The sequence below is a fragment of the Physeter macrocephalus genome, chromosome 9 (assembly GCF_002837175.3).
Source record: "Physeter macrocephalus isolate SW-GA chromosome 9, ASM283717v5, whole genome shotgun sequence".
In the NCBI taxonomy this organism is placed as follows: Eukaryota; Metazoa; Chordata; class Mammalia; order Artiodactyla; family Physeteridae; genus Physeter; species Physeter macrocephalus.
In genome coordinates, this window is record NC_041222.1 from 73,296,903 (window position 1) to 73,311,546 (window position 14,644).

The 14,644-nt window shown below is 40.0% G+C and overlaps 1 long non-coding RNA gene across 2 annotated transcripts in view; it reads right to left on the reverse strand.

Annotated features, from left to right (window-relative positions):
* LOC114486889 (uncharacterized) overlaps positions 1-12,014 on the reverse strand; it is a 68,843-nt gene extending 56,829 nt beyond the window's left edge. For both annotated transcript variants that reach the window (XR_003681284.2, XR_003681283.2), the window contains exon 1: positions 11,696-12,014. This is a non-coding gene — a long non-coding RNA (uncharacterized lncRNA). The remainder of the gene's footprint in view (positions 1-11,695) is intronic.
* Positions 12,015-14,644: the final 2,630 nt, after the last annotated feature.

Consider the following 14,644-nt stretch of genomic DNA (forward strand, 5'->3'; position numbering starts at 1 on the left):
GCTGGAGCAATGTTCAGAAAATAACATCTCTTTTTTCGTGGAAAGAAAACTAGATAATCCTGTATCAAAAATGATAAACTGTTCATGAAAGAATGCTCAACATCATTAATCATTAGAGAAACGCAAATCAAAACTACAATGAGATATCATCTCACACCGGTCAGAATGGCCATCATCAAAAACTCTAGAAACAATAAATGCTGGAGAGGGTGTGGAGAAAAGGGAACACTCTTGTACTGCTGGTCTTCTGACTTACTTCACTCTGTATGACAGACTCCAGGTCTATCTACCTCATTACAAATAACTCAGTTTCATTTCTTTTTATGGCTGAGTAATATTCCATTGTATATATGTGCCACATCTTCTTTATCCATTCATCTGTTCATTGCAGCTCTATTTACAATAGGCAGGACATGGAAGCAACCTAAGTGTCCATCAACAGATGAATGGATAAAGAAGATGTGGCACATATATACAATGGAATATTGCTCAGCCATAAAAAGAAATGAAACTGAGTTATTTGTAATGAGGTGGATAGACCTGGAGTCTGTCATACAGAGTGAAGTAAGTCAGAAGGAGAAAAACAAATACCGTATGCTAACACATATATATGGAATCTAAGAAAAAAAATGTCATGAAGAGATTAGGGGTAGGACGGGAATAAAACACAGACCTCCTAGAGCATGGACCTGAGGATATGGGGAGGGGGAAGGGTAAGCTGTGACGAAGTGAGCGAGTGGCATGGACATATATACACTACCAAATGTAAAATACATAGCTAGAAGGAAGCAGCCGCATAGCACAGGGAGATCAGCTCTGTGCTTTATGACCACCTAGAGGGGTGGGATAGGGAGGGTGGGAGGGAGGGAGACGCAAGAGGGAAGAGATATGGGAACATATGTACATGTATAACTGATTCACTTTGTTGTAAAGCAGAAACTAACACACCATTGTAAAACAGTTATACTCCAATAAAGATGTTAAAAAATGATAAAATGTGAGAGTAAATATAGACTGTAAAAGTAATATCAAATGAATTCTAGCCTTTTAGAAACAAATTAAAGTAAAATGGAAAAGAGTTTGATTATCTGCAAGATTTTTCCCCACATCTTGTTTAAAATGGTATTTGGTTTGCTGTCTACGGCAGACTCTGGAGATGTCTGCCCACACCCCCTGCCCCATGATCCCCGCCTCTTGGTGTTCACACCTTGGATAATTCTCTCCCATTGAGTGTGGGCAGGACCTGTTACCTGCTTCTAACCAATACAGCAAACATGATGGGATGTCAGTTCCATGACTAGATTACATTTTATAAGACCCCATCTTGCTAGCACACTTTTTCTAGAGAGTCTATCTGCTGGCTTCGTGAAGTAAGTGGCCATGGTGGGGAAACCCATGGGGAAACTGAGGGTGACCACTTGGAATAGCCAACAAGAAACTGGAGCCCTCAGTCCTACAACTACAAGGAAATTAATTCTGCCCCAAATCTGAGTGAGCTTGGGCAGATTCTTCCTAAGCAAGCCCCCAGATGAGAATGCAGCCCAGATGATGCCTTGATTGTAGCCTGAGCAGAAGACACAACTAAGTCAAGCTCTGACTCACAGAAGCAGTGAGATAATAAATGTATATGGTTTTAAGCTGCCACCGTTGTGGTAATTTGACATGCAGCAAGGGATAACTAATACACAGCCTCACTCATGGCCTTTCCCAAAATTCCACAAAAATTATTATGAAACGACAAACAAGAAACTGGAAGAAAAATATAACAAGACTGAATGTCAATTTATTCAGAATCTTGAAGAGACTATCTCTAACTACAAAGCCAATGAAATTAGGTTGAAAAGAATCTGTTCTATGTCAATTGTTCTATGCACTAAAAGAACAGTAATTGTTATCTATTCCTGCATAATAAATCACCACACATATTGTATGATTCCATTTATATGAAATGTCCAGAATAGACAAATCCATAAAGACAGAAAGTAAATTAGTGATTTTCAGGGGATGACAGGGGGAAGAATTAGGAGGTACAGGATTTATTTGGGGGGTGATGAAAGTATTCTGGAATTAGGTAGTGGTGATGGGTGCACTTCATGAATATACTATTAAAAACCACTGAATTATACACTTTAAAATGGTGAAAATGTAAATTGTATATAATATTAATTTTATCCCAATAAAAAAATAAATAAAATAAACATTTATTGTTTCTCAAAGATTCTGTGGGTCAAGAATTTGAGAGTGAAAAAAAAGAATAACATACAAAAATTAATCATAAGGAAGAGAAAGTCTTTGTAGTATAAACACCAGGTCATGAAGAGATGTGACAAACAATAAAATATATATGTCTATCCATTTAAAAAAAAAGAAAAAGAATTTGAGAGTGGATTGGCTGTGAGATTCTGACTTGGGGTCTCTCATAAGTGGTCAATATGTCAGCCTGGGGCTACAGTCATCTGAAGAAGCCTAGACTCAACTGGACTAGAGCTAGAGAATTTTCTTCAAAAGTAGTTCACTCACTTGGCTATCAGATTGGTGCTGGTTGTTGGTGGGAGGCCTAAGTTCCTCTCAGTGTGGGTTTTTTTTCACAAGGCTGCATGAATATACTCACAACTCAGCAGCTGGCTTTCCCCAGAAAAAGTGTATACAGCAGAAACTAACAAAACCTTGTAAAGCAATTATACTCCAATAAAGATGTTTAAAAAAAAAAAAAAAAGACAGCAAGGCAGAAGATGTCACATCTTTTATTTCCTGCCTCAGAACACACGTCCTACACTTTTGCAGAAAGTAAGAGGTTTTGTTTAGATTCTTACCACTTTTCTTTCCCTGTTAGGAAAGCCAAGGTCTTTACCAACTAGAATACTGAGAATACACCCATCTATTGTAGGAATTATATATATATATATATATATATATATATCTCCAGAATATTATCCTCTATCACCTGTTTATTCTACTTTTTCTACATTGTCAGCAACTATAACTCCCATGAACAGTGTAAACATGAAGAAGTGGGGAATGGAAGAGGTTAATGGCCCCTTTTGTGAGTAAGATTTCCACACACATTGTTCAAAATGCATTGGTTAATTCAAAACCAAAACCAAAACACAAAGTGTAAAAAAGGAGACATTTTGGCCAACTTCTGCAAGCTTCTGATGATTTCAGTCTCCTCCACGAAATAATGCTTTGTTTCAACCTGGTGACTGCCTCTATCCTTGGAATTATTAGGAAAATTTGATGAGGAATAAGATCTATGATTCATGTGAGTCTGCTTTGACTTTTGTGTTAGTACAAAGATTGAAAGGGTAAACCATGTTCCAGACAAGCCTAATAACAATAATAATATCACTTACTATGGGTCAGGTATTGTGCTATGCATTTCACATCCACGATTTCATTGAATCCTAACAACAAACCTAAGCAGTAAAGTGCTCTCATTATCCCACTTTATGTTGAGGAAACTGAGGCTAGAGAGAGTCAATTGACAAAGGCCTCAATTCAAGAGCAGAGCTGAGATTCAATCTACGCTATTTGATTTCCAAGCTTGAGTCCTTAACCAGTATGCTTCTTGCCTCCTTTTTTAAAAAAAGATGCATGCATAGACATATTCTGAAAAATGTTTAGAATTATATGGATATAGAAAAAATCTTACAGGTATTTAGTAAAACAAACATGTTGTACATAATGGAACCAAAACCAGGCTGGCGTCCCCCGTCTCTTTTGCAACACTAAGGGCCAGAACACAATGGAATAACATCTTCAGAGTTTTTAGGAGAGAAATGCTCCAACACAGATTTTAAAAATTCACTCAAATAGATGTGAAGGCAATCAAAAGACAATTCATGTCTGTGAGGGACTAAAAGATTTTACTTACCTATCATCCTAAAAACAAGCAAGCAAACAATAACCTTTAAGATTAAGAGGTGAGTCAAGATTATAGGGAAACATAAAAGATGTAAAAGAATTAGCAACAGCATTGAAAACATTTTGACATAAATCTAAAGAATTGTAAACTTCACTACAAAATGGAATATGCTAGTTAAATTGTAATCCTGGAGGAAAAAAGAATATATAATATAAAAATTTCGTTAAATTCCAGATTACATGAACAAAGACTAGAAATGGAGATGAGAAAAGGAAGTAAGTGTTAATTCTTCATTCATATATAGAAGAAAATCTGAAAATACCATTTCATTTCTTACTTTGGTAATTAGAAAAAATATAGGTTAACACTGTTTATGAAAAAATTAAAGGAGAGCTATTAGTGATCTTCAAAAACAGAAGATAATAAAGGGAAATTATAAATGACAAAAGACCATAAATATGTACATGTTAACTAATTTCTCTATGACTCATTCCCTCATCTATAAATGGGACTAATAATACCTATCTGAGGAGTTGTGAAAATCAAAACGGCTAATGTATATAAAGCATTTAGAATAATGTCTGGGTATTGTAAGTACTATATAGTATTAGTTGTATTATAGTATACCGTATTTTTAAATATTTTATAGTAATACAGTGTTATCATATTAAAAGTCCTCTACAGTAAGCAGATGTTAATTTTTAAATTGAAAGAAAAAATAAATGTTACTTTAAAAAAATCAGACAATAAGTTTTAGGGCAAAATTTCCTTTCCTTCTTCCCCTTTACTATACAAAAATAATCAACTTTAAACACTATATATGTTAATGTAGTGGCCTAAAATTTGGGTTTGGATTTTAAAAGAATCCTTTCCCATTGCAATTGCAAACCCTCCATTTACTTCAATGTTTCTACACTGCCCTTGGTTAGATTCCATTTTTCTTCTTCAAATTGCTCCCAAGGGATTAAAGGCAACAAATGTGACCTCGTAACTCCTAGAATTATAAAATATGCGTTAGTAATTCCGACACTTTGGCATTATGTTAGGGTTCCTCCCCCCAACATGTGCCATATCCTAACATCAACATTACTCAAAGAGGGTCTGAAGATTGTAGCCCAGGAACTCACATTGTAGGGTAATTATAAATACTTGGAGAATCAGTTTGATAGCAATAATCATGACATAATTATTGTATTTCCCACACATTTCTTTGTCAGATTAGGTCCATAGAAATAAAGTAGGGGAACGTTCAGACAATATGTATACAAATGTGTGTGTACCTACACTCCACCCTACCCAGTTAGGACCTTCGGATGGAGACAATGAATACCTGCAATGTGAATCCAATCACATCCTCTCTTCTGGCTGTGTTGCGCACTTGGAGTTTTAGTTTCCAAAGGATATAAAAGGAGAAATGATGGGGCAGGTGTGGGACAGTTTACACAACTCTGCCTATCACAGAAAACAGCCCCCTTGCAGAGAGGGGTAGCCACCTGTTTCCCTAGTAAAGACATCTCACATTTATGGGGCAATCAAAGCCATTTTGTAACTTTATCCCTGGGGGCACATGCATCAGTGTTTCTGTTCACGGAAATTCTCTCTAGCAGAAATTCCCACTAGACCACAGCATATGGTCTTTTCTTTATTTTCTGGTGGTGCCTTTTTTGTGCCTTTTCTTAGGCATTTTATTGGAAAGCTTTGGGAGGGCATATCAAGTACTACTAACATGGAATCATGGAAACTCATGACTTCATTTCAAACCCTTTTTTCATGGGGCTAAAACTTTAAAAGACACAAACTAACTTTAAAATTGCGGTTTAGGAGACTTCCCTGGTGGCGCAGTGGTTAACAATCCACCTGCCAATACAGGGGACACAGTTTCGATCCCTGGTCCGGGAAGATCCCACATGCCACGGAGCAACTAAGCCCATGTGCCACAACTACTGAGCCCACGGGCCACAACTACTGAAGCCCGCACACCCTGGGGCCTGTGCTCTGCAACAAGAGAAGCCACCGCAATGAGAACCCTGCACACCACAACGAAGAGTAGCCCCCGCTCGCCGCAACTAGAGAAAGCCCGCGCAGCAATGAAGACCCAATGCAGCCAAATAAATAAATAACTATAAAAAAATAAAATAAAATTGCAGTTTGGAATTATACCTCCCTTTTGGTTCTAAGCTTCAGCTTAGCTCTAATATTCTGGAATTGGAGAATTATGTTAACATCCATGTACTCTCCATGCCTTTAGTGATTTTATTGATTTTTTAAAAACATTTTCTCTCAGTCATCATCTTTTCACATTGAATCCCAAGCTTTTCAACTTTGTTCTCCTTCACCAACACCCTCTTGCCTGTGATCACAAATGCACTTCTTCCCAGGATCTTCATATGTGGGTGCACTCGGGGGGCTAATAATTGGGTGCTCAAAGAGATATTCTAAAACATTAGTTCAAAGTTTATTTAATGGCTGCAGGGAGAAAGTGGCTTCTATTAATAAAACCACTTGCTTTATATTAATATACCACTCAATTTATATTAAAATGTAACACCATCAAAAAATATTGAGGTGTAGCAGCTGACAAAATATTAATGTCTGAGTATTCACAGCCTCTCCCACTTCCTCTTCTAAGGAGGGTGGATTTGACTTGCTGGATTGGCGGCCAGGCTCTCCTTTGCTCTGCAGCACCTGAGAAACAGGCACGGTGGAGGAAAAAAAACATAAAGGAACCAGAGAGAGTTGGTTATTCTCTATAATAAAGGGTTCAAGAAGAAAGAGAAGGAGAGAGAGGAAGACCAATCACATGGTTGGTATTAAAAAGAGTCTGAGGGAGAAAATAAAGAGGAATCATTCACTTCAGAAGCCACTGACAGGGTGTGTGTGTGTGGTGTGTGTGCGCCTGTGTCTACATAAAGGAGACAAGGAGATAGAAGAATGTTCTCTCTTGGAATTTTACTATTTATTAAGGATATTCTCCCACCTTAGCATTTTGTCAAAAGATACTGTAAAAAGATGAAGTGCTTCCGATTATATTGTCCTAACCCTGGGATGTATTTTTTCACTCAATAACACCACAGGGTGATAAGTCTAGGTGGAGCTCCAGATATGTGAGGTTACAAAGACAAGGCGCTTACTAGATATACTAACCATAAAAAACAACTTAATGTCTTTGGAATTGCCCTCATCTCACTGTCTTTCCATTTCTTATGATTAGACAGCCATTTGCCACTTGATATTCACTAATAAGAGCAATGAATGATAACTTATGTAAATAAAGATACAGTTCAAAATATATTTAAAAACTTGTTTGTTTTTGCAGTTTTCTAATCGTAAAATATTTCCTAATTTTCTGGTAATTCTTTTTTTCTCTGTAGATTTCCTTTGTGACTTTTCAAAACCAGACAACTTCTTGAGAGTCATATTTTAAATTTATATATTTTCAAGGCAAGTTTATAATTTTTAGGTAATAAAATAAATGACCTATTCCAAATAAATAGCACCATGCCATGTGTCATGGTTTGAATTGTGTTCCCCCAAAAGATATGCTGAAGTCCTAACCTCCAAGGCCTCAGAATATGACCTTATTTGGAAAGAGGGTCTTTTCAGAAGCAATTGAGTTAAAATAGGTCATTAGACTGGGCCCTAATCCAATATGACTGGTGTCCTTATTAAAAAGGCAAATTTGGACACAGAGAAAGATTTGCATTGAGGGAAGATTGTGAACAGACATGGAGAATGACAGAGGATTGGAGTTCTGCAGCCAGACACCAAGGTACATCTGAGGATACCAGAAGCTGGGAGAGGTGAAAGAGAATCCTTACCCTACAGGTTTTAGAGGGAGTAGGGCCCTGCTGACACCTTAATTTCAGACTTATAGTGTCCAGAACTGTGAGACAATAAATTCCTGTTGTTCTAAACCACCCAGATTGTGGTACTTTTTTATGGCAACCCTCGGAAATAAATAAATCATGCATTAAACAGTCTTAGCATTTTGGTCGACTACGGTGACGGTCATGAGGGAACTGTGGGCTGGATGTTCCTAGGATTGCTGTGGTCTCTCAGTGTACCAGGTAATTTGCAGTCACTCACTGTGAAAGTACTTGGCAGGTCAGTGTCTTCTCTGTAAGGAGCTTTTTCTTTTCTCTTCTTTTTTCTTTCACCTTCTTTCCTTTTCCCCTCCCTTGTCCCTTCCTCCCTCCCTTCCTTCCTTCCTTCTTTCCTTTTCTTTCTTCCTTCCTTCTTTTTTAGTTTCAACTTGATTATGCACTCTCCCTCAGCAAGAGTGGATCAATTTGCATTTTTCTAGTTATGTAAGGAGTTGCTTATGGAAATCTGAATTAATAGGGACCACATTTTCAATGCCTTCTAACTTAATTTTAGCATTTCAGCCCGAAGCCTGGTTACCCTCCTGGCTCATTGTCAACCACTTAACATGGCTTTTGGTTCACCCCATCCCCTCATCTCAACTCTGGGGCAGGGCTCAGGAATAGGGTGAAAATGTCCATTCTTACCAATTTTTTGTTATATTGAAATTTTAATTGTTTTAATTATGCCCAAGCAAAATGTTCCTGGATATATCACAATGGCTAAGTCAGAATAACTTGATCACTATGTCAAACACCTGCCCCAAACTAGCAGTGTAACAGCAAGATAGCAATACTGGTGTCCAGAGACACTGGAAGTGATCCACCTTCCACCTCTACTATGTCTGCTGCCTAAAGGTTGGGAGAAAAACAACATTTTGTGAGATGCCTTAGGGATCTTCCTCTACCCCAACACACTCCCTCCCCCACCCCAGACACCCTCCAATCCCAAGATCTGAAGGGAGGCCTTAGATGGGGCTAGAATTCTGGAAATCCAACTAGAAAATATCAAGACATAGGAAATGCCGTACTCCAACTGCACTCCAGGTTAGTGCTACTGGGTGGTCACACCAAAATAGTTACAAGGCAGTAAGTGATTAAATGTCGGGAGGATTGTAATGATCTGTATTCAGCCATTTGGGTAACAACTTCACAGTCTTTACCAGAGTCCCCTATGACCTGTACTTTTCTTTAAATCAACTTTTGAAGTAGATCAACTGCAACATGTCCATAGCTCTTCTCCCCTCTTGGCATCCATGCCCCTTGCAATGTGACTTTGTAGCTTCTCCCACTTACAGGGAGGGAATGGCCTTGGGAGTTGCTCCAACCAATAGAAGGCAGCAGAAGTGATGGCGTGCCAGTTCCCCGTGGTCTCAAGAGGATTTTCATGATTCTGCTGCATCAGCTGGACCCCTGGCTCTGCCATAGGAAAAGCCTGACAACACTAATGGGGAATGATGTGCCACATGGAGGAGAAGGAAGGGACTCCAGCTGACAGTCAGCAACCCCAAGAGGCCCAACCATTTAGCAAACCTGCAGCTGATTGACCACAGACACAGGAAGGAACCCAGCTGACTTCACTCCAACTGAATCCAGCCCAAACTACCGACCCATAGAATCATGAGCTCAGTAAAGTGTCCTTCTTTTCAACCACTGTGTTGGATTAGTTTGTTTTACAGCAATAATGAAATGATACAGCTTTCAATTAAATCGCCTTTAAAAAAACTGTGAAATCATGAGTCTGATATGCTAGTAATACATTTTCCTAAGACACAATAAAATGAATACATAATTATTAAATTCCCTAACAAATATTAAAGAAGTTAGGAAAAAGAAGAAACTATTTCAGGCAAGGTGTGTGGTCAAGACGACATTTAGAGAGGAGAGGAATTTAACTAGATTTGGAAAAACATGTCAGGACCAAAAATGTGGAACAGAGAGGAGAGGATATTCTACAAATAAGAAGTGTATCTGTGGGATAGTGAATAAATAAACTTGGTTGAGATATTGTTTTGGTTTTGTCTCTTTGTGAAGTTCTAAATCTGGAAAAAAGAATTTGGCTTTGAGAAAAACTTTAATGGAGGCTAATGCTTTCAGTTGAATAACAAAAAAAAAAAATCACCATCTGTTCTTTCAAGCTGAGGCCAATGCATTTCAACACATTCTAACCTCACTTTTAACCTAAAAGGATCGATTTTTAAGGATCATAACTCTTTTAAAGTCCTTTTTTTTTTTTTTGTCATAAGGAACAGAGAATGACTTGCCATTCCTACATGAAGTAATTTAAGACCCAGTGTGAAGGCAGATTCTAGAGTTGGTAATAAGGTAAATAGAAAATGCAGGTGACCAGAACTTAGGGCACCAGCTGATGCTCTTATTCAGCAGCTAAAGAGCTGTGTTACTTTGGGCAAGTGACATGTCTCTAGATCTCAGCCTCCTCATCCATCAAACACTTGAGGTTAAACCAAATGATCTTTAAGATCCCTTCCAGCTCTAGAATTCTGTCATTCTCTGTCAGTGATTCAGCAAGACAAGTAGTCATCAAGAGATGGTCAAATTCAGTGCCGATTCAGTCCACTGGGCAGGAAGTACTTCTGAGTTCTTAAGGGCAGAACATAGTGTGGAGTCCTGGTTTGCCAAGTGATGTTCAATGTATAATAGCTCAGTGTAACTCAAGCTCTTCCCTGGTGTGTGTGTGTGTGTGTGTGTGTGTGTGTGTGTGTGTGTGTGTGTGTTGGGGTGAGGGTGAATAATGAAGAAGTTAGGGTCTTATGACTATATTATATTCAGTCTGAAAGATTACCATGTCATTAAGAAGCACTTAGGATTTTATTGGAGGTTGATTCACACTTTGCTGGCAAATACTGGTTGGGGTAAGCAAATTTCCAAAGCCAGAACATCCTTAAAGGGAGCTCCGGTGATCCTGTCTTTGGAAAAGGCACAGCATTCAAAACAGAGCCTAGGGTCACTGGTGTGAATGATAAATGGGAAAGGAGAAGGAGAAAAGAAAGCTGCCTTATAATCACCACTTGTTCAACATCCATTCATTCAATCTAGTCCTTTCCATATAGCAAGGAACAAAACCAACAAAAACTTCTGCCCTTATGGATCTTACCATCTGTTCCCAAATATTCCTTCTGAGACTTGCATGTTATGTTCTGTTCTGTGGTGTTTGCTGTTTTGTTTGTTTGCTTTCTTTTGTTTTCTTTGGGTGGACAGTAAAGAGTTGGCAGGGTTGGGGGTAACTTTCAGGTGGGGACGATTGGGGGACTGAGAATATCTGAAGGATGCTTACTTGGTTTTCAAAGTCTGACTCAACTCTTTTGTGCATTTAACCACCAACAGAGATATAGAGAAGCAGATACAGAGAACCAACTGTACAGAAGCTAGGCTCTACAGTTTAAAAAAGTAAATAAACCAGATTCCCTGCCTCAAAGATATTCACAGCTTAGTTTACCCTAGTGAGAGAAAGAGACATGAAAATACATGATTACAATTTGATATGATCTACCTACAACAGGATGCACAAAGAGTAGACTCTAAAGAGGGAAGCAGTTAACTCTGCTGGGGAAAACTTCAGGGACCTCTTCCCAGAGGAGGTTTGGTAGCATGGGTTTTGAAGAATGAGGAGAAGTTTTGTTGCAGGCTAAGGGTACAGCAGGTGCACAGTAACAACAGGGAGGGCGGCTGCATTATGTCTGGCAAGTGGTGGTGGTTCTGTGTGGCCAGGGCAAGCAATCATTCTCCACCTTTCTGCATATGACGATCATCTAGAGAGCTTTTAAAACTACAGATTCCTTGACCCTACCACCAGCTTGATTAAATCAGAATTTTAGGGGTGGAGCATGGACCTCCATGAAATTTTAAAATTAAAATTTTAAAGCTCTCCAGGTGATTCTAAGGTGCAGCCAGGGTAGAGGACTATTAGACTAGAACGGTACTTCTCAAATTTTAATGTCACAGGAATCACCTGAGGCTCCTTTTCATGCAGATTCTGATTCAGTAGGTCTGGTGTGGGTCAGAGCACCTGCATTTCTCACTAGCTTCCAGGTGATGTTGATGCTGCTGGTCCACAGAACAATCGAGGATGTGGCTGGATCAGTAATTTCCAAAGTATGCTGCCCAGACCAGCAGCGTCACCTGGGAACATGGAAGAAATACAAAATTTCAGATCCTACCTCAGGTGTACTGAATTAGAAACTCTGAGGATCGGGATCCAGAAATCTGTTTTTTCAAGCCTTCTAGACAATTCTGATGCAGCTTCATTCAAGTCACAATACTGTTAGAAAACCACTGGGCTAGAGTATTAAAAGGTTGGGTAATGGTGTTGAAAAATACTAGAAATGCATATGGTGGCCCAATTACAAAGAAGCTGGTACATCAAGAGTTAGAACTTTATCCCATAGGCAACAGGAAGCCCTTGGACAGTTTTAGGAAGTGGAGTAATCTAATTTAAAGTGATGTTTTGAGAACGATCTCTCAGGTAAAAATGTCCCTTTGAGGCACTTCCCAACTATGGTACAAAATGTCCCAGTTGCCTTGATGCCATCAATGGTCCTTTCCATCCACCTACCCAAGGCCACAGGCCCCTACAGAAAACGCAGCCCGACTTCCTGGTTTCTGACCTGCACCTTGTCCATGGATTCTCCCTCTCTCCTGAGTCCCTTTCGATGGTTACTTCCTCTGGTTGTTCATCCCCTTTGACTTGACTTTTCCTGGGGCCAGAGCCTCTTGGGTTGTCCCTCCTTGAGTTAAGCACTGCATTCCAGTACCACCCCCATTCCCATGCCACACCCTCCTCCCACCCTGACCTGAATGCAGTGCCCAGGCCCTGGCTTGTCTGGGAGGAGGCACTAGACAGAAAGAGCTGAGAGTCAGGGACTGTGAGTCTGGCTGGCAGGGACTTGTTAGGTGACCAAGGCCAAGTCACTTACCTCTAGGTTTCAGCTGCCTCATTTATTTAATCCAGGCTCAGGAACTGGATTAAACAATCATTAAGGAGACCCAATATAAAGCTCTATAATTCCACTGAAAGCCTTTGCTGGGCAGGATTACTTTACTGAAAATATATTGTTCAATCACAAGTCTTTTTTCCTGGACATAAAAGAAGTTTACTTTTAAAAAATATAGAACCTATCTTTATAAGCTCAATATCAAGGTATAGAAGGATAATACTTTAGAAATATTAATGTCTTGCCCCCAGATTTCTCCCGTTTGCCCTTCTTTCCTGTTCCAGTAAGTAGACAATTCTGTGCTTATTGCCGTGGGGAGAGAAGTGACACATCCGAATAAAGGAAAAAAAGGGTGTCATCCCTGCTTTGGTTTCCATAAGTCTAAGCCTTTAGGGCAGAGGCTGCAAAGTGGCAGCCCTTCGCGCAAAACTGGGCCACAGATGTTTTTATGTTTGATCTGTAGTGATTTTTTTTCCCCAAAATAAGTTAATTTCCAACATTTAAAAATCAGAAAGGTTTACATAAGGTGAAAATTTCCAGCTTCTTCTCGAAAAACAAATTGGAAAATTTGGCAACTTTGCACCTCAAAGATAGGTCCAAAGCACCCTCTTTCCTGGATCAATGAGTCCTGGAAAGAAGCAAGAGCACAGAGGCTTAGCTTGGGTAAGGCAGAGCCATGAGCAGCTCCAGGGACTCATCGTAAAGATAGCAGGGAGGTCTGCCAGGGCCACAGGACCAGAGGATAGACAGCTCAGGGGTGACACTGATGTCCCATGGCCAAAGGCTCAATGAGACAAAGGGTGGATCTCAGCAGATGACCTTGTGGAAAAATGCCACCGAGGATAGATGCTTCTTATTACACTCCTTGGTCCTAGTTGGGCACCCTGTCCTAGGGAAGCAACCAGAATTGAGGTACAATCCCCTGGGGCAGAGAGAGAAATAGAAAAATCTCAAACATAGAGATTAAGTCTCTGCCACAAGAATGGAATGGGGGCTCAGATAGAAATTAATTTCCTTTTAGAAAAGTCAAAGAAATGTATATTTTCTGCATGCCTCAGTTTGGGACTTAGATACGTACCCATGATAAAAGAATGAAGGATTTTACTTATATACTTGTTTTTTATTTGTACACATCCTTTTAAAAATGACATGAGGTATGAGTGAGATGGGTGGTAAGAGAAAACAATTGTGCCTGAATCTCCTCTTCCAGAATGAGATGAAAAATTGGTTCATTCTGAAGAGTTTGGAGATGTATTTGATCTTTATACCCGCGGTTCTTGACATGTTTGGGTCAGGGACTCCTTTGAGGAGCTGATAAAAGAGAGAGACCCTTTGTCCCAAAAAACATACAAAGACACAAAATGTGTGTGTTTAATTCCAGAGGCTTCAGAACTCATCCCCTTTGGAAGCTCATCCGTGGACCCCAAGATAAGAAGCCTTCCCCACGGGGGCTGCCTCTGTCTGCCACTCTTCCTGTCCCCATTTTCTTCCAGGGGATTTCAATGAAAAAAAAACATCCTCAGCTTATTTGGAGTACAAAAAAAACTGCCACCCACAGTCTGTTACCCTGGCACCCTCACCATCTGCAGCCTTCAAAGCCCTTGCCCATTCCCACCCCCCGTGGAGCCGTAGTGCACAGGCCTCTTCCTGTAGGGCTGCTGCATTCTGAGCTCTGCCCGAGCACCCTCTTTGGGACTGCCTGACACCGACGCCTGTTATAAATAGAAGGGGATGAGGCCCTGAGTGCTCACCTCACTTCTGGCAGAAGACGCTTAGATTTGCTGCCTGTCAGGAAACTCACTCTGAACACAAAAGCATCCTGGGCAAGAGCTGCTCAACCAGAAGGGATGCAGAAGTGTGTAGCTGAAGGTGAAGCAGACAGCACAGCCCACCAACTGGGAGCCACAGCACACTGTTCAGTCGATTCGACTAAAGCAGGCGTTTGTCCAGCCACCAACCACATTGAC